The 18938-nt window shown below is 40.0% G+C and overlaps 1 protein-coding gene across 1 annotated transcript in view; it reads right to left on the bottom strand.

Annotated features, from left to right (window-relative positions):
- atp5md (ATP synthase membrane subunit k) overlaps nucleotides 1–18938 on the bottom strand; it is a 550207-nt gene that overhangs the window by 239051 nt on the left and 292218 nt on the right. The window lies entirely within an intron of this gene.

Below are 18938 nucleotides of genomic sequence, written 5' to 3'. Positions count from 1 at the left end.
TTTTTTTTACAAAAGCTCAATAAGCAAGTAAATAAATACATACATATTATAACAAATAAACAAACACAAAAATTACTAGAAAAGAACAAAACTAAAAAGATACAAGACTTTGTAATCCCTGCCCGGGATTTGTTCCTGCCTTGCGCCCTGTGCTGGCTGGGATTGGCTCCAGCGGACCCCCGTGACCCTGTGTTACGATATAGCAGGTTGGAGAATGACTGACTGACTGACAATCTAGGACTAGTTTCTCAAAGGTCTATATGATGTGGGACATAAGGGGCACTGGTTTGAAATAATTAGATGAAGACGTGCCTGAGTTCTTTGGAGCTGGAACAACACAGGATGTTTAAAAGAGAAGGGACACTTTCTGGAACCTTAGTGAAAAGCTGAACAAGTAACATACAATACCAGAGAGCTGGTCAGCACAGGTCTGAAGAACTCGACTACTGACTCAATCCAGTCCCACAGGTTTTCCTCTATGTAGCCTCTTCAGCTGGTCTCCTAACTTGATCATCAGTTATGGACAGCCCATAGTTATAGTCAGGAGTGGACTCATCACTGGACATACTAGCTGAAGTGGTATAGGAACTGATGATGCATTAGGGACTGTGTGGGAGGACTGGCCTTTGGAAGACGGTGGTGGTGGACAAAGGTTAAATTTATTAGAAAGTTGCTTTTAGCCTTGTCCACATTCCCTTCTAGCACCCGAGTCCTGAATTGTTTAAGTCCAATAACGAAGCCCAGTCCATTCCAAAAAATTTTCCTAGAATTCTGAATGAGTTTGCTTTCTGCTGTTTTCTCTGTAAACATCCTTCCCTTCATTCAACTTTTTCTTCTGCGCTTGTTGTACACCCTTTAGAGCCTGTTTGTTACCAGATTTGAATGCTTTCTTCTTATTATTATTCAGAGAGGAAGGATGCTAAGGATAGAGCTGCCAGGCAAGAGAAAAAGAGGAAGGCCCAAGAGAAGGTTTATGGATGTGATGAGAGAGGACATGCAGGTGATGGGGGTGACAGAACAAGATGGAGAGGACAGAAAGATATGGAAGAAGATGATCCGCTGTGGCGACCCCTAATGGGAGCAGCCGAAAGAAGAAGAAAAGAAGAAGATTCAGAAGGTTTTTTCACTCCTTAGTAATCCAGGGCTTGTTGTTGGGTAAAAGTGCACTGTACATACAAGGAATTTTACAGCAGATCTGTGTTCTCTTTGTATGTATCCATGTATGTATGAAAACCATAAGGTTTTTGGTCCAAGAACTAAGTCAGTAGGCAACATGCCCAAGTTTGCATGAAAAATAAGCTTGGACAGCATTCATCTCCAAATTAAAAGAAGTATATAAATACATGTCAGATGCTCATAACTAAAAGATAGCACAGCTTTAATAATTCAAAAACAATCATAGGAAAGTTGCTATATAATACTGTAGATAGATATTACAGTTTCTTAGATCTCTGGACTCTGCTTCATTTTCATTTCAGATATACTGCATTGTGGTAGGTATGTGAATATTTACATAACCTGAATGGCAACAAAGAAACAAAACATAAAAAAAAAATCAACTGGGGATTCCCATGGATGACGTTTGTATTCTACAGCTGTTTATTCAGAGGGTGTGCCCAAGTATGTAATTTGTGTTGTAATGACTTTGGCATTATGAAAATGTGTCCCTTTCATACTCACAGCTGGTATGATGCAAGGGCTCAACCACAATGACTCAGGGCAGAGAAAAGGAAAGAGATAAAGGACCACACTGGCAGGTAGAAGGCAATTTATCTGAACAATGTGTTAAACACCATTCTTTTTTTTAGGTAATGTGCATGGACACTCAAAAAGCTGGGAAAATTATAAAATACAAGTAACGCTACTAACATCGAACTGAATCATAGGAGACTAGGTTTTGTGCTGTGGTCTCGAAGGCTGTTTGAATTTCATTGCATGCTACTGTAATGATGAGCTTCACATCCCTCCCAATACCGTAAGGGTATATTATATATACTGCTCGAAAAAATTATAGGAACACTTTTTAATCCGAGTATAACATCAAGTCAATTAAACTTCTGGGCTATTGATCTGGTCAGTTAAGTAACAGAGGGGGTTGTTAATTCAGTTTCAGCTGCTTTGGTGTTAATGAAATTAAGAACAGGTGCAACAGAGGGGCAACAATGAGACGACCCTCAAAACAGGAATGGTTTATCTTAGTGATGGCCTTAGTGAAGCCTCACGAACATCAAAACGTTTGAAGCAAGTGTGTCGGAAATCGTATCGAAACTTTGAAGCGTTTGACACTCACCTCTCTAGTGACACCTCCTGGCCATTTTTATTAACGTTACACAAACTCATGTTCCACTTCAATTACGTCTGTTAAAACTCTTACTGCTTTACTTTTCCGCTGCTACAGACTGGCAACGAAGAGAAGTGTTCGTCAGAGGCTTCTAGTGTCTGATGTCTAACACAGTATTATATATATTATCCCAGTTTCCATGCAGTTCTTACCCATCGGTATACATAGGACAAACGTCAAAAAGAATCGCAATGCCGTCAGAAGGAAGGACTCGCGATCACTGATTTATAGGCATACAAAATCAACCAGACATACATTTATGTGGGACAATGTACAAGTAGGATTTAAAGCCAGCAGGGCCGGATTAAGATAGGTGCTATTGATGCTGCAGCATTAGGCCCATTCCCGAAATAGGCCCAGATGAAAACAGACGAGTGAGTGTCGAATGCACATGCACCAATGATGCGAGAAAAATGGGCCTTTTTTGCGCAGCAGCATCAGGCCCAATTTCGTCTTAATCCGGCCCTGAAGGCCAGTACTAAAAGTGCCAGAGTGCTGGCTGAATCTTGGCTATCAAACGAAAACGCCATTAACTGACATTTGGACATAAACCCAGCATATGCAAACTTAAGAAGAACATCCTCATAATAAATAAAACTTTACGACCAATACCCCTCCCAACCCCACCTCATTATACATATAACTAACCCCGACAGGTAGAATGCACTATACGATAGCAAGAGTTAAACAAAATAAGACGCCTCACTCTTGGATCCCCGGCTCTTTCAATGAATATTCACTTTTGCACAGCGTCATTATTATCGCTCCTGTTGTTAACCCTCATCTTTTCTTGAGATCGCATTTAATAGCCTGACGTTTGGAGTTCCACGGCCCTAATGCTGTAGTTAAAAAAAAAAAAATTGAAAACGAGCCTTGTTATTTATCCTTAAATATTTTCTTTGTTCTGACTTAATTAAAACGGAGTAGACGGAAAATAAAGGTGTATGCCAGTACTCTGCCATTATAAGCACATTTCAGAAAGAAAAGATGAAATCCTTAAATCACAGATGTTATTATTCGATCAAGTATTGAGATATTTCATTTATTAATACTTTACAATAGTTTGTGGAGCACAAAATTAACGATTTCACTACGAAGAAAAGACGCAGACACAGTTGATTGTGGCTAAGGTGGTTGCTTTTTCAAATTCTGAGCGTAGTGCAAGCCCAAGTTCGATCCGAATTAAAGACTCATCAAAATTAATAATAATAATAATAAAACGATCAGTAGTGAAATCTTTATAACTAATTTGAACTAAATAATTTTGAGAGATACTGTGGAAGAATCGCATAAGAGATCTGTTCGGGAATCATCCCCACTTAGAATCACCTCTATGTTTTTTGAGTCAATCTGACACTTAACTCTCTAGTTATATTTTTTAATTCGTATTGACACTACACACTTCAGTTGATATAGTTAAGTGACGGCCTGAAACGACAATTCAGGTCGTTGCTGAGAATTCATTATTGTTATTGTGGATTGCTGTGATTTCCTTTGTCTGATACATAGTGTCAAAGATATATTGTTATATATCAACTTTATATATATAAAAAGATTAGGTAAATCGTGCAACCTTTTTATGCAACGCTTAATTTTCCTCAAAACCGTATGTCATACATCTATAAATATAATTTTTTTCGTCTTCATTAGGAGAATACAACAATGATACTCTTGTGTCAATTAAACCAATTTAACGTGCATATGTTGGTAAGAACAGTAGTAGTAGTTCAGTTGTGCGGAGCTCGTTAATTACCCCGATTAGTTGGCTCAATGGTATTGCAACAGTCTATCAGTAAAAACACCAGAGGTTCGCGTCGTTGATCCTCCTCTTGTGAAGTTTTTTTTACAATTCCTCCATTTAACAAAAAATTTCAACTTGGACGGATAGCGAGCAAATCGAGCTATCAAGGGAAGGTTGGGCCGCCATAGTCAGCCAGGGGGTACACGTCCCTAATTATATTGTGCATGTAAAGAGTTTCACTGTAAAGTGTAATAAGCTTCATATTTGTGTGTTTTGAGACCCTGATGTCGTACTGAATTTGTATTGTAGAAAAACAAACTACTGTCCAGCATGTTTAAATTTGTCTTTTCGTTTCTGATCGCTATACGCCACTTCCAACTTGGGACAATTCGCTATAAACAGTTTCAGCCAATCAGCGCCTTCTAAACATGCAGAATGACCGTGTGAACCTTTATTGTAGCGGCGCAGCATCTTTGTTTCATTCACTTATATTCAGTTAGACTATTTACTGCTAAATGGTGCTTATGCTAACGTTTAGTACAACAGGTGGCCTACTTAGTTCATAAATCGATATTGAAATGCACACACGAGCCTCCTAAATTATTTATTGAAATGCCTACGTTAACAATGTCCGTTTTAGGAAGTCGTAGTTTTTACTTGTTCCCGTTATTATGATTTATAATTTCTCAGTGTCACATATTATTCGTTACTACTCGCGAGTCCCACATCACTGAGATTCTGTTTTATATTCTGTATATGCAAACTTTTTAAAAGGAGCGTTAATTTCTTAAAATGAGTTTATTTATTTGAAATTGACAATCATAAGGTCAAAAATCAAGGAGGATATGAGTTTGCATGGACTGTGCTGTTTCTTTTTTTTCGTGACAGCGTGTCAGTAGAGAGTGCGTGACGTTAACAATGCATTATGTCCTAAATGACAGCGCACATGCTCTTTATATTTCCTAAAGGCCAATGTGTCTCAATTTGCTTATTAATATATTTTGATAGTGTATTTTAATGAGAATTATTATAAACATATTACACATGTTCATTTCCCATGTAGATATGTAACGTTTGGTGTGAATACATAAAAAAGTAACACATATAATAGTTAGGTTGCATTGTTTATGATTAACAAACTGATTAAGTATCTGAAATGTTCTACTTATACTGTCGATTTATTCCACTTCTGAAGGTGTACATTGTCGGTATTCTCCATTGCATTTGCCCACAATGTAACATGTGCCAGTGTAACTGAGGGGCGACAGACGAGCTCACGTAATGGGTGACAAGACACCTCCTCACCCTGATCCAGGCTCTTCTCATGAATATTCCCATCTTGTGCTTTTTCTCATTGCTGCCAGTTTACTTTTACTATTTTTATTATTGGACACGTATGTAGAGGAAATGTGTGTCTTATTTTATGTGTATGAAAGGAAGGATGGTAAAGCCTTGAATGAAACTCAGTGTTGATAGATAGATAGATAGATAGATAGATAGATAGATAGATAGATAGATAGATAGATAGATAGATAGATAGATAGATAGGAAAGGCACTATATGATAGATAGATAGATAGATAGATAGATAGATAGATAGATAGATAGATAGATAGATAGATAGATAGATAGGAAAGGCACTATATGATAGATAGATAGATAGATAGGAAAGGCACTATATGATAGATAGATAGATAGATAGATAGATAGATAGATAGATAGATAGATAGATAGATAGATAGATAGATAGATAGATAGATAGATAGATAGATAGATAGATAGATAGATAGATAGATAGATAGATAGATAGATAGATAGATAGAAACTTTATTAATCCCAATGGGAAATTCACATTCTTCAGCAGCAGCATACTGATACAATAAATAATATTAAATTAAAGATTGAAAAAAACAGACAATAACTTTGTATAATGTTAACGTTTACCCCCCCGCGTGGAATTGAAGAGTCGCATAGTTTGGGGGAGGAACGATCTTCTCAGTCTGTCAGTGGAGCAGGACAGTGACAGCAGTCTGTCGCTGAAGCTGCTCTTCTGTCTGGAGATGATACTATTTAGTGGATGCAATGGATTCTCCATAATTGATAGGAGCCTGCTGAGTGCCCGTCGCTCTGCCACAGATGTCAAACTGTCCAGCTCCATGCCAACAATAGAGCCTGCCTTCCTCACCAGTTTGTCCAGGCTTGAGGCGTCTTTCCTCTTAATGCTGCCTCCCCAGCACACCACCGCGTAGAAGCACAGAACGTTAAACGTGTCAGTGACTGCGGGGGATTGTGTAACTGGAAGATGGTTTAAGAATACAGAAACGACAAAAGCTTAGTCTTTCAATAATTGTATTTACATCAATGATATACTCTGTTGTGCTGCAGTTTGGAAGACTACTTATTATAACGCAGCCTTTGATAAGATGCATTCACAAGGAAAGGATGTTGCTGACAAAGTCAATGGCTTTTTTCAAAGTTTGGCTCCAGATGTGCTTATCCAGCTGTTCATTCTTGTCAGTACTTCAGTGATCTTTATGTCCACCTCTTCACAAAGTTTATTTTCAACATTTTTGTCTCATTAACGCAGAAATCCCGAGGCTTTCACTAAATTGCAGAAAACGCTGTTGATGTTGTTGATTCTGTTTAAAAGACAATTGTGATTAGTTATGCAGAACACGCTTTTACTCACATTGGTTTTTGGAAATCAATAATACAAATCAGCTACAGATCTGGGAATCACTGAATAGTAAAAATGTTTAATGAGGAGTGTCTTGCGCTTATACTAGTGTAATGATCACGTTGGCTTTAGTGAAGCGTTTCTTAGCCTCTTTGATATGATCGACATGGGCTAGAATAGATTCTTTTTCTTTCTGCTGCTCCTGTTAGGGTTTAGGGTTTTTCCATATCTTTCTGTCCTCTGCATCTTGTTCTGTTACACCCACCACCTGCATGTCCTCTCTCACCACATCCATAAACCTTTCGCTTAGGCCTTCCTCTTTTCCTCTTCTCTGGCAGCTCTATCTTTAACATCCTTTTCCCAATATACCCAACATCTCTCCTCTGCACATTCCAAACTAATGCAATCTCGCCTCTCTGACTTTGTCCCCCAACCATCCAACTTGAGCTGACCCTCTAATGTACTCATTTCTAATCCTATCCATCCTCATCACACCCAATGCAAATCTTAGCATCTTTAACTCTGCCACCTCCAGCTCTGTCTTCTGCTTTCTGGTCAGTGCCACCATCTCCAACCCATATAACATAGCTGGTTTCACTACTGTCCTGTAGATCCTCCCTTTCACTATTGCTGATACCTGTCTGTCACAAATTACTCCTGACACTCTTCTCCACCCATTCCACCCTGCCTGCACTCTCTTTTTCACCTCTCTTCCACAATCCCCATTACTCTGTACTGTTGATCCCAAGGATTTAAACTCATCCACCTTCGCCACCTCCCTGCATCCTCACCATTCCACTGACCTCCCTCTCATTTACACACATGTATTCTGTTTTGTTATACTGACCTTCATTCCTCTCCTCTCTAGAGCATATGTCCACCTCTCCAGGGTCTCCTCAACCTGCTCCCTACTATCGCTTCAGATCACAATGTCATCAGCAAACATCATAGTCCACAGGGACTCCTGTCTAATCTCGTCTGTCAACCTGTCCATCACCATTGCAAATAAGAAAAGGTTCAGAGTCAATCCCTGATGTATTCCCACCTCCACCATGAATGCATCCGTCACTCCTAATGCAGACCTCACCACAGTCACACTTCCCTCGTACATATCCTGTACAACTCTTAAGTACTTCTCTGCCACTCCCGACTTCCTCATACAATACCACAGCTCCTCTCGAGGCACCCTGTCATATGCTTTCTCCAGGTCCACAAAGACGCAATGCGACTCCTTCTGGCCTTCTCTATACTTCTCCATCAACATCCTCAGAGCAAACATCACATCTGTGGTGCTCTTTCTTAGCATGAAACTATACTGCTGCTGACTAATCATCACCTCCCTTCTTAACCTAGCTTCCACTACTCTTTCCCATAACTTTATCCCCCTGTAGTTACTACAGTCCTGCACATCCCCCTTATTCTTAAATACCAGTAAACCCCTGATTCTCTAAAGAATCGCAAATGCAAGAATGGCAATTACTTTCTGTTCCCTCCAATCTTTGAAGGGATGTAATTTCATGGAGCGTCCTGGGAAGGTTTTCATTTAATGAAATAAATATATTTGTAGCAAAGCTGTTTCTTTTTGGAACCATGACTCCATTCATTGTTTTTATCCATGCAGTCTCGTTTTTGTTTTTCTATGGGTGTGTTGTTAGCTAGAAGTCGTTTGCTGTTAGGAATCATAATTGATCCCCAGACCGCAGGCACTTTGGAGTAGCTGACTGCTGGCACTGTCAGTAGTCACCACTACCTCAGGTTTAAATACATACACATATATAGATAGACACCGCATTCACTGTGTTTCCCAGTAGACACGATACGTCAGCCTTATTGCGAGTGGCAAAAGTGCTATTTAAACTAAGGCTCACTTGAGCACATAAATGCATAGCTTTGCAAGCTTAGCCTGGCTTAGCTAAAGTAAAGATTATAAAACGGGATTTTCTAACGGCCAAATATAACCGAAACAATTGTTCAGCCTTACCTATGAAATGTAATCCCCGGGATCTGGTTTGGAGCGTACAGCGGTTTGTACAATCCGAAGCAGCACATTATTCATAACTTAACTCCACAGCAGTGCCACTCACAATATGGCGGAGACGTTGACGTACGATTCTGCTAGTCATGAGGCGTCTAGTTATTCTATGTCAATGTTTAAAGATGTCACCATGGCAATTTGTTGGCGTACACGCTTTACGCCAAGTTTAGTTTACAGGTTGTGTTGTGTTGTTTGGGCGCCACTTAGTGACTTTGGGAAGCCGCTGGGTTTGACTGTTGGGCGCTGTGCGAGTGCGCGTGCGCTTTTGGCATGGGTTGCGTATCCACGCGGTCTCGTTTTTGTTTTTCTGTGGCTGTGTCATTAGGCAGAAGTCGTTTACTGTTAGGAATCATAATTCAACTTACTTTTAATACTGAATTACCGTTATGTGATTCAAATATGCCACACTGACTGCTGGCACAGTGGATTAGAGCAAGTTTAGTTTATAGGTTGTGTTGTTTGGGCACCACCTGCTGACTCTGGGAAGCCGCTGGGTTTGACTCTGGGGCGCTGAGGCGCTGTGCGCATGCGCCTCGGTGCGTCCTGCGTCCGTGCATATAATTATACAACTGTCGTTTAGTAATATAGATCGGCATCAGTACACTTCTTCTCCACTCCTCAGGCATCCTCTCACTTTCCAAGATTCCATTAAACAATCTGGTTAAAAACTTCACTGCCATCTCTCCTAAACACCTCCATGCTTCCACAGGTATGTCATCTGGACCAACGGCCTTTCCATTTTTCATCCGCTTCATAGCTGTCCTTACTTTCTCCTTGGTAATCCGTTGCACTTCCTTGATTCACTATCACCACATCATCCAACCTTCTCTCTCTCTCGTTCTCTTCATTCATCTGCCTCTCAAAGTACTCTTTCCATCTGTTCAACACACTCTCCTTGCTTGTGAGTACGTTTCCATCTTTATCCTTTATCACCCTAACCTGCTGCACATCTTTCTCAGCTGTCCCTCTGTCTAGCCAATTGGTACAGGTCCTTTTCTCCCTCCTTAGTGTCCAACCTCTCATACAACTCATCATATGCCTTTTCTTTAGCCTTCGCCACCTCTCTCTCCACCTTGTGCCTTATCTCCTTGTACTCTTGTCTACTTTCTGCATCTCTCTGACTATCCCACTTCTTCTTTGCCATCCTCTTCCTCTGTATACTCTCCTGTACATCCTCATTCCACCACCAGGTTTCCTTTTCCTCCTTCCTCTGTCCAGATGTCACGCCAAGGACCCTTCTTGCTGTCACCCTTACTACATCGCCTGTAGTTTCCCAGCTGTCTGGTAATTCTTCACTGCCACCCAGTGCCTGTCTCACCTTCTCCCTAAACTCAACCTTGCAGTCTACCTTTTTCAACTTCCACCATTTGATCCTTGGCTGTGCCCTCACTCTCTTCCTCTTCTTGATCTCCAACGTCATCCTACAGACCACCATCCTATGCTGCCTAACTACACTTTCCCCTGCCACCACTTTGCAGTCTTCCATCTCCTTCAGATGTAATCCACCTGTGTGTATCTTCCTCCACTCTTGTACATCACCCTATATTCCTCCCTCTTCTTAAAATACATATTCACCACAGCCATGTCCATCCTTTCGGCAAAATCCACTATCCTCTGACTTTCTTCATTCCTCTCCTTGACACTATACCTACCCATCACCTCCTCATCTCCTCTGTTCCCTTCACCAACATGTCCATTGAAATACGCTCTAATCACCACTTTATGTCCCTTGGGTACACTGTTCATCACTTCATCTAACTCACTCCAAAAATCTTCTTTCTCATCCATCGCACACCCAACTTGCGGTGCATATGCACTAACAACATTCATTATCACACCTCCAATTTTCAGCTTCATAATCATTAGTCTGCTTGACACACTGTTCACCTCCAAAACACTCTTGACATACTGTTCCTTCAGAATAACTCCTACTCCATTTCTCCTCCCATCCATGCCATGAAATGAAGGGATTGTGTTAAAAAAAGGCTTTAGTTGCCTCACATTTTTATGCAATTGTTTTGTTCACCCCACTGAATTAAAGCTGAAAGTCTGCACTTCAACTGCATCTGAGTTGTTTCATTTAAAATTCATTGTGGTAATGTACAGAACCAAAATTAGAAAAAAGTTGTCTCTGTCCAAATATTTATGGACCTAACTGTATGTAAGACAGTTCTGTTTCATGGATTTTAGATTTGTGTGAGAGAGAAAGAGATTGAGAGAGGAATGAGTGAAATGTTTTCAGAAATTATTAAGCCAATTTGTATACATTAAAATTGTTTATTTCTGTCATTGAGTGTATCATTTCACTGTTAAAAGAAAGACCAGTCTGCCAGTTGCAGTCTTACTATTTTGACTTTCAGACATTGGTCAGGCGGCACGGTGGCACAGTGGGTAGCGCTGCTGCCTCACAGTTGGGAGACCTGGGGCCCTGGGCCCCTGGGTTCACTTCCCGGGTCCTCCCTGCGTGGAGTTTGCATGTTCTCCCCATGTCTACGTGGGTTTCCTCCGGGCGCTCCGGTTTCCTCCCACATTCCAAAGACATGCAGGTTAGGTGGATTGGCGATTCTAAATTGGCCCTAGTGTGTGCTTGGTGTGTGGGTGTGTTTGTGTGTGTCCTGCGGTGGATTGGCACCCTGCCCGGGATTGGTTCCTGCCTTGTGCCCTGTGTTGGCTGGGATTGGCTCTGGCAGACCCCCGTGACCCTGTGTTCGGATTCAGTGGGTTGGATGATGGATGGACATTGGTCAAGTTTTCGTCTCAATAATTATTAATAATAAAAATAATAATAATAATAAATTTTATTTAATAGGTACCTTTCATAGCACTCAAGGACACCTTACAATAAAATTAAACAGTAAAATTAAAACAAGAGAATGATAAATCAAAAAGCAATAATTAGCAAACAAACAAAGATAACTGGCAGTAACAATGCAAAATTCACAATTGGTATGCCAGTTTGAAAAGATAAGTTTTGAGGATAATTTCAAAATGTGTTATTAAATTGAGCTAATGTATATGAGAGGGAAGAGAATTCCAGAGTTGAGGAGACACTCGAGCTCCGAGAGCACTGAGTTTGATGTGTGGTACAGAAAGTAAAGCTGCAGATGAGGATCTGAGTGAGCGAGAGGAGTGTAAGTCTGGAGGAGATCAGTGAGGTTGTGGAGAGCTTTAAATGTTAAGAGCAGTATTTTGTATTGTATTCAGTAGTGAACAGGGAGCCAGTGAAGTTGAGACAGAATAGGTGTAATATGTTCAGTGGATTTAGAACAGCAGGTTATTATCCTGGCAGCAGAATTTTATATAAGTTGTAAGCGATGGATAAGTTTTTGTGGGATGCCAGATTACTGTATTAGCATTACAGTAATCTATACGTGAGGTGTCTAGGGCATTAACCAATACTTCAGTACTGTGTTGTGTAAGAACAGGACCAAGTCTAGAAATGTTTCGGAGATGGAAGAAGGCAGTCCGAGAAATGTTACTTATATGGAAGGAATTATTTAATAATAATATAATAATAATAAATAATAATAATAATAATTATTTAATAATTGCCATTATTAGTGTATAAATGGATATAAATAATTGCATTTAAACGATTCGCCAAAACTCTTGTATGTAAACGATACTGTTTTAAACGTTATTGTTTTTTCATCAGAAAACCCAGTTTCCAAGTTTATCTGTACAGTATTAGTTTAAATGGCACTTTTGCCACTCGCAATATGGCGTACGCGCTGACGTATCGTGTCGACTGGGCAACACAGTGAATGCAGCATCTATCTACATATGTCTATGGCGCATATCAATGACATCATTACGCTAGCGTGCCTCGAAATTACGTGACGGGCGCATTTGCAACAAGCCTCTTCGAGGCTGCACCGGTGTTTCGACAGCTCGACACGGTGTCGAAACCTCTGTATCCACCAGCCCATCACTAAAATTAGTTTATTAGTTGGAACACTGACACATCAATCATGGCATTTGGGATGTTGTCTTTATATGTCTGGAAAATAACAAAATCTGTGGATTTTATTGTGTTGTGCTGATTTTAGTATCTCAGGATTTGACGAGGGCCAATCCATTATTTGCTGTGTAGTCTGTAGTACTGTAAACTGAAAATATTCAAAAGTGACAATTCTCGGCGCTGATCCCAACACGCTGATTAGTAATGATAACTTTTGCAGGTATGGACCACTAAGAGTCAATTAACGAAATGTAAATTAAACAAATGCAATCTGAAAAATAATAAGTGTAGTGCTATGACGTGAGACTTAGTAAATTGTTTATCTTAAGTCCGACTCAAGTCACCAATAAGCTAAAGCAAGCAGGGTCGTTTTTTAATAATGCCTAGTAAGTCACAAGTAAGAAAATGAAGAGTGGGGCCTGACTCGCGTGAAGCCATGTGACTCAAGTCGCCCAGCCCTGTCCCACGCTACTACATTTTCATTTAAAAATGCCGACCTTATTCTACATTTTCGCCTTTTCATCCACACTACCCCAGCGTTTTAACACGTGAAAACAGAGACTTTGGAAAATGCTTTCTAGAGCGGCATACTTCAGAGAACGACAGCTCGGCGTTGCAATGTGGATGGGTGAAAAGCGCAGACTCTAATTGCTTTATGATTGGCTCGTGCTTTATTACGTTACCCTCCCCGATTGGATTCCTCTTAATTATAAAGTCTCATTTCCCCGATTGTTCTCATTTCCTGATTGGTCACCCTTTAAAGTCAAAGCGAACTTTATTGTCATCTCAACCATATACAAGTATACAGAGAGACGAAATTGTGAAGCTTAGGGTCCACAGTTGTAACAACATGAAGTGCAAATAATAAATTAAAAATAGAATTAAAAAATAAATTTAAAATTAAAACACAAACAAGGCAAGACATTGTGTAAAGACAAGGCAAATAAGTAGCAGCAATATTGACGTGTAGTAAGCAATATGAACATTGTTTAAGGAGAATTTAGGGAGAATGACAGTTATGCACTGTTACTAAAATAAATCTCCAATATAGGGTTATTCTTTTCCTCATTTTTTATTTCTATGTTGCAAAGGCCACAGGTAATGTAAATATGTTAATAATACACCAAAACAATAATTAAATTCATCCCTAAGTAGCTCTTTCCTGCACATCTTTTTTGTTCCATTTTGGCCCCTCTTTTGTTTCCACTCTATTTGCTCTTCTTGTGGACCATCTTTCAAAAACTTACCATTGCTCTGCTGATGATACCCAGCTATACCTCAAAGTCAGACCTGACACCATGTTGTTAGTAAAAAAGCTGACGGAGTGCTTTGATGATATTAAATATTGGAAGCCACTAAATTTCCTACAACTTAATGAAAATAAAACACAAGTCGTTATTTTTGGTCCTACCTCATCTACTGCTGAAATCGGCACTCAGTTCGGCTCCTTATCAGCAATAATTTACAAAGTTATCAGGAACGTGGGTATCATCTTTGAGTTGTCGCTAAGTTTTGATAAACACATTTCCGCTGTAGTAAACTCTAGTTTTTACCAGCTGAGGCAAATCTCAAAACTAAAATCTTTTCTCTAACAGAAGGACTTGGAAACAGTCATTCATGCTTTTGTTACATCTTGGTTAGACAATTGTAACTCCTTATACAGTATGAGTGATCACCCAAATCTGCTCTGTTGTGCCTTCTGCTGGTTCAAAATGTAGCAGCTGGATTTTAAACTAGCACTAGAAAATAGGATCATATCTCTCGTGTACTAGCCTCTCTCAACTGGCTACCAATGAGATTTCATATTGCTTTTAAAATTTTGTTGTATGTTGTTAAGGCCTTGCATGGTCTTTCTCCAAAATTCATCTGCGATCTCGTTCATCCCCACTTGGCACTGAGGGCATTGTGGTCATCTGGACAGCTACTCCTTGTAGTTCCAAGATCTCAGCTGAAGTCTGGGGGCGACAGAGCTTTCTCAGTTGTTGCTGCTAGGCTTTGGAATGATCTACCTCAACACATCAGGTCTTCATCCTCTTATCAAGGATTTAAAAACTCGGCTTAAGACACACGTCTTCTCTTCCACCTTTCAATGTGTGTAAGCATGTAGGCGATGGTGTTGTTTCTTTTATTAATCCACTAGCCATGTGCGCCCAACTACGTTGCGCGTGTTAAAGTTGTCTGTGAAGGGTTCCCTCTTTAAACGCGGCTGCCAGTCGTGAACTGGGCCCTTCGTCGCACAGCATTGATTTTTTTATAAGGGAAACAAAATTACAAAACAAAACCCTTGGACATTGATTCGATAGGAACGGCCTACTCGGAATCACTGTCCGAATAGTAATTATGTGGTGGTGTAGGAGCATTTCTGCTTCTCTCCGTTCACAGTCCGTCTCGTTTTCACGACACTGTCGTTTCCTCTCACGATCTCTTCTCAACCTTTCTCCAATCTTGCAGGTTGCTTTGTGGCAATCCAAAGAGTAAGGCAATATACACAGAGCAATGGTTATAAAAGGGGGACACATAGGTATCCTGGCTCTTTAAAGCATAAATAGGGATCACTTCACTGACATGTGAGTAAGCCAGGGTACAACTGTGAGACGCGCAGCACTCGCCGGCTACAACGTAACAATAATAATTTTCGGAACGTGCTGTTACGTTGTCATTCATTTTACCCACTGTCTTTCTTTCATTCATATGTTACGTAGGCACGTACCTTTTATCTTCGGCAATCTCATTCTCTAACCAGGCCTCAGGAGCTAACCAGCGTAACACTGTCAACCACCCCTTTCTTTATTCCAGCACATTGTTGACATCCGTGAGTAACAACGGCGTACTAAACTGGAAGGTGGTCACCGCATGCGTGGAATTCGCGGACAAACAAAGATCAAGATTCAAATGAAGATTATATATAAAGATTCTTACACTCGTTTGTATTGTGTTTATTTTATTGCTCCTTTGTACAGGACTTTGGCTCAACATCTGTTGTTTTACTTGTGCTTTTATAAATAGATCTGACTGACATCACTTTTCCTTAAAAACAGAGAAATATTCTATACTACATAAATTACAGATTGTTTTAATGAGTCAGATTTAGCCTGAGAGAAGTCACTTGTATATTTTACATGTCTGATAGCTGCACCTGTCGTAAATCAGGCCCTCCAGCAAGACATTCCAGCTGATAGAGTATTGCGAACAGACAAACAATAAAACACGTTTTCTCTTATTTCAATATTTTTAACAGAACTTGTGTACTTTTTCATAATTGTAAAGTTTTAAACATGTTATTTTGTCACTCATTAGGTTATATAGTCACTTTGTTGTCGCTTTGCCAACAATCTATGATAGTGACTTGGGATACGATGTAAATAAGTAGCAGAACACTTCCTGCTTTGTCTGCCCCCCCACCCCCCATGTCACAAGCCAGCCATGCTTCACAGGAGAAAACCAAATTCCAAAAACGCAGACAGAGAGGGGTTCCTTTCCATGATGCTTGTTTTGTTACTTACAGGTATGCATCTAAACTGAGTTTGTCCACTTTAAACGCTGCATAGATGTACAAAAGGCAAATGATATTCTGGTCGCTACAATTCTCAGATTACAGTCAATCTGGTGATGGCGGTGTACTATACCTTCAAGACAATAATATCCAACTGCAGAGCCAGAACACCACACGTGACCGCAGGTCTACGCCAGCAGTTACAGGGTGAAAGTTAAGGTTAGGGGTTAGTATGGTTAGTGTGTAGGATAAATGGTTAAGGTTAGGGGTTAGTTTCGTTAAGGTTAGGGTTTGGTGTGGTTAGTGCTTCAGTCAATTTGATTTGTGATGATGTATAAACATTTATTACCAAACTGCTGGTCTAGACATGCGGTGATGTCACTTCTACCCTGAAACTGCTGGCGTAGACCTTAGATGACGTATGGTGCTGTTGCTTTGTAGGCCGATACATCTTCTTGAAGGAGATTTTCCACTGATATGCGCCTGCTCAGTAGTGATGTGCAAATCGATTCTTTTTAGTGATTTGATTCATTTTTCAATTTACTAAAATGATTTGAATCTTTGATTCACTGATTCGTTCACTTCAAAAGCAACAACAAGCTATATTCTAGTTGAAAATCTAGGATGGTATCATAAAAGTGTAACAACTTTAACCACCAAAAATATAAACAATTTAAAAAGCAAGCAACAAGTAACTCACACATAAGAATAATAATCTATTGAATTTTGACAATCCTTATATTATTTCTCGAGTTCGTTCGTTCTTGATATAAACAACGGTTGCCACAACTGCTATATCCCTCCATAACAATAGCAAGGAATCTGTGTTCCTGGCTGAGTTTTGGTGTTAGGCTTATCTTCAAGTCTTCAGTTCTTCCATATGACCAATCGACTGTGGTATTTGACTGTTTATTTGGTGCATATTTTGTTACTGATTGAAACTGCAATATGATACCATTTTACACCTCCTCTTTCCTTCACTTCATGTAAGCCTCCCGCCTTTGTTACTCACCGAAACTGCATTATGACACTACCATTTTACACCTCCTTTTTCCTTCAATTCAACGTAAGTCTCCCGATAAAATTAAAAGGCACATACAGAGCAGCTGTGGCCAACAGAAACAGTCTCGCCGGCCTACATACTCACACCAATGCACAGAAGCAGAAAGATCTACATCACACCAACCAACCAGCACAGGCAAGATGCCTTAGAACAACAAAGACGATGTATGGCAAACCACAAAGCGACATTATCCGAAGATCAGCGGCAACAAGTCTTGCACCTAGACAGTGAACGAAAAACAAATTACACACACAATCTTTCTGAAGAGGAGCGGCAAACTGCCAGACAACAAGAAACATTGCGACGAAAAAACTACAGGGATTCCATAACACTGACAACTCAAAACAAGATACAGTGATCCCCAGCTCTATCGCGGTTCAGCTATCGTGCCTCCGCTATATCGTGGAAAAATTCAATAAGTACATCCTACCTGTAGTGTACTTTGCAGCTAATTTATAATAAAGCATATGGCTTTCAGCAGTCACTACGGTAGACAAAGAGTTTCGCGTTACAGTACCCAGATGATTTCTTACATTGCCCATTACTGACTGAAACAGGAGACTCAACCAATCAGAGCCCAAGAGAATGAAAATCCCACTCTGATTGGCTGCTGCTAACGTGGTGTAATCTTGCAAGAACAGCGAGCATGGGTCCCCGACGCATCTCAGTTCTCTGGGTATCGCATACCTTGCTTGTGTTCTGATTGTTGTGAGCAAACTTTTTGTGAACTTTTCGTTTTGTTTTAAGCCCTACGATGGCTTCCAAGCGTCCTGCATCTTCTAAGAAGGGAAGGAAAGCGTTACGTGGACGTCACCATTACCGCTTGAATGAATCGTTGGTACACTACATTATTATATTATTATTATTGTGTTACTCATATCCTTAGCCCGACATCCACATATCTTATGTGTTTACAAAGTGTGTTTTAATAGGTTTACATGTTTTTAAAGCGTGTGGGAGGGGTATTTTAAGGCTGAAACCATAAAAAAATGTTTATTTATATGGTCGTTCTATATCGCGGATTTTCACCTATCGCTGATGGAATTGGAACGTAACTTCCGCGATCGGCGGGGGATCACTGTATTCCCTTTATATTACGCCATAGTCATACAATATGCTAAACGAACAGGGACTTGGCTATTACCAAGTCACAAGGACAAACATTTAATAGCGTCGGACTTACTTGCCAGGCCCTGTTTTTACCCATGGCCAGTTGTAGTACACCACATTTGCCAGAGTTGCATTGAAACCCGGGTTAAACGTACAGGTACTTGTAGGTTACATACCAGAGAATATTTTCGCTGACATTAACGTTTATGCAACAAATTTTCTGACAATTATTATAGACATTTGGTATACTACATTACCTGACGACCACACTTCACACATACTGACTTACATGTGCCCTGCATTTCCCATCTTATCCAATATGTTCTGTTAACCTGTTCATGTTACACTTTGTTTTGTAAATATTTGTTGTTGTTGTAATTATAATAACTTCCATACTAATCATAGGACTATTGTAATATTGAGTCCTGTCATGAATCACTACTTATTAAAATAATCTGCTTTCTTACTGTAGCGTGTCATGTTCTTCTCTCCCTCATCATCATTTCATCAACGCTTTT

This window comes from Erpetoichthys calabaricus, chromosome 2 (assembly GCF_900747795.2).
Source record: "Erpetoichthys calabaricus chromosome 2, fErpCal1.3, whole genome shotgun sequence".
Lineage (NCBI taxonomy): Eukaryota > Metazoa > Chordata > Cladistia > Polypteriformes > Polypteridae > Erpetoichthys > Erpetoichthys calabaricus.
The sequence above is the reverse complement of the archived record's forward strand: the minus strand, read 5'-3'. Positions and strand labels throughout refer to the sequence as shown.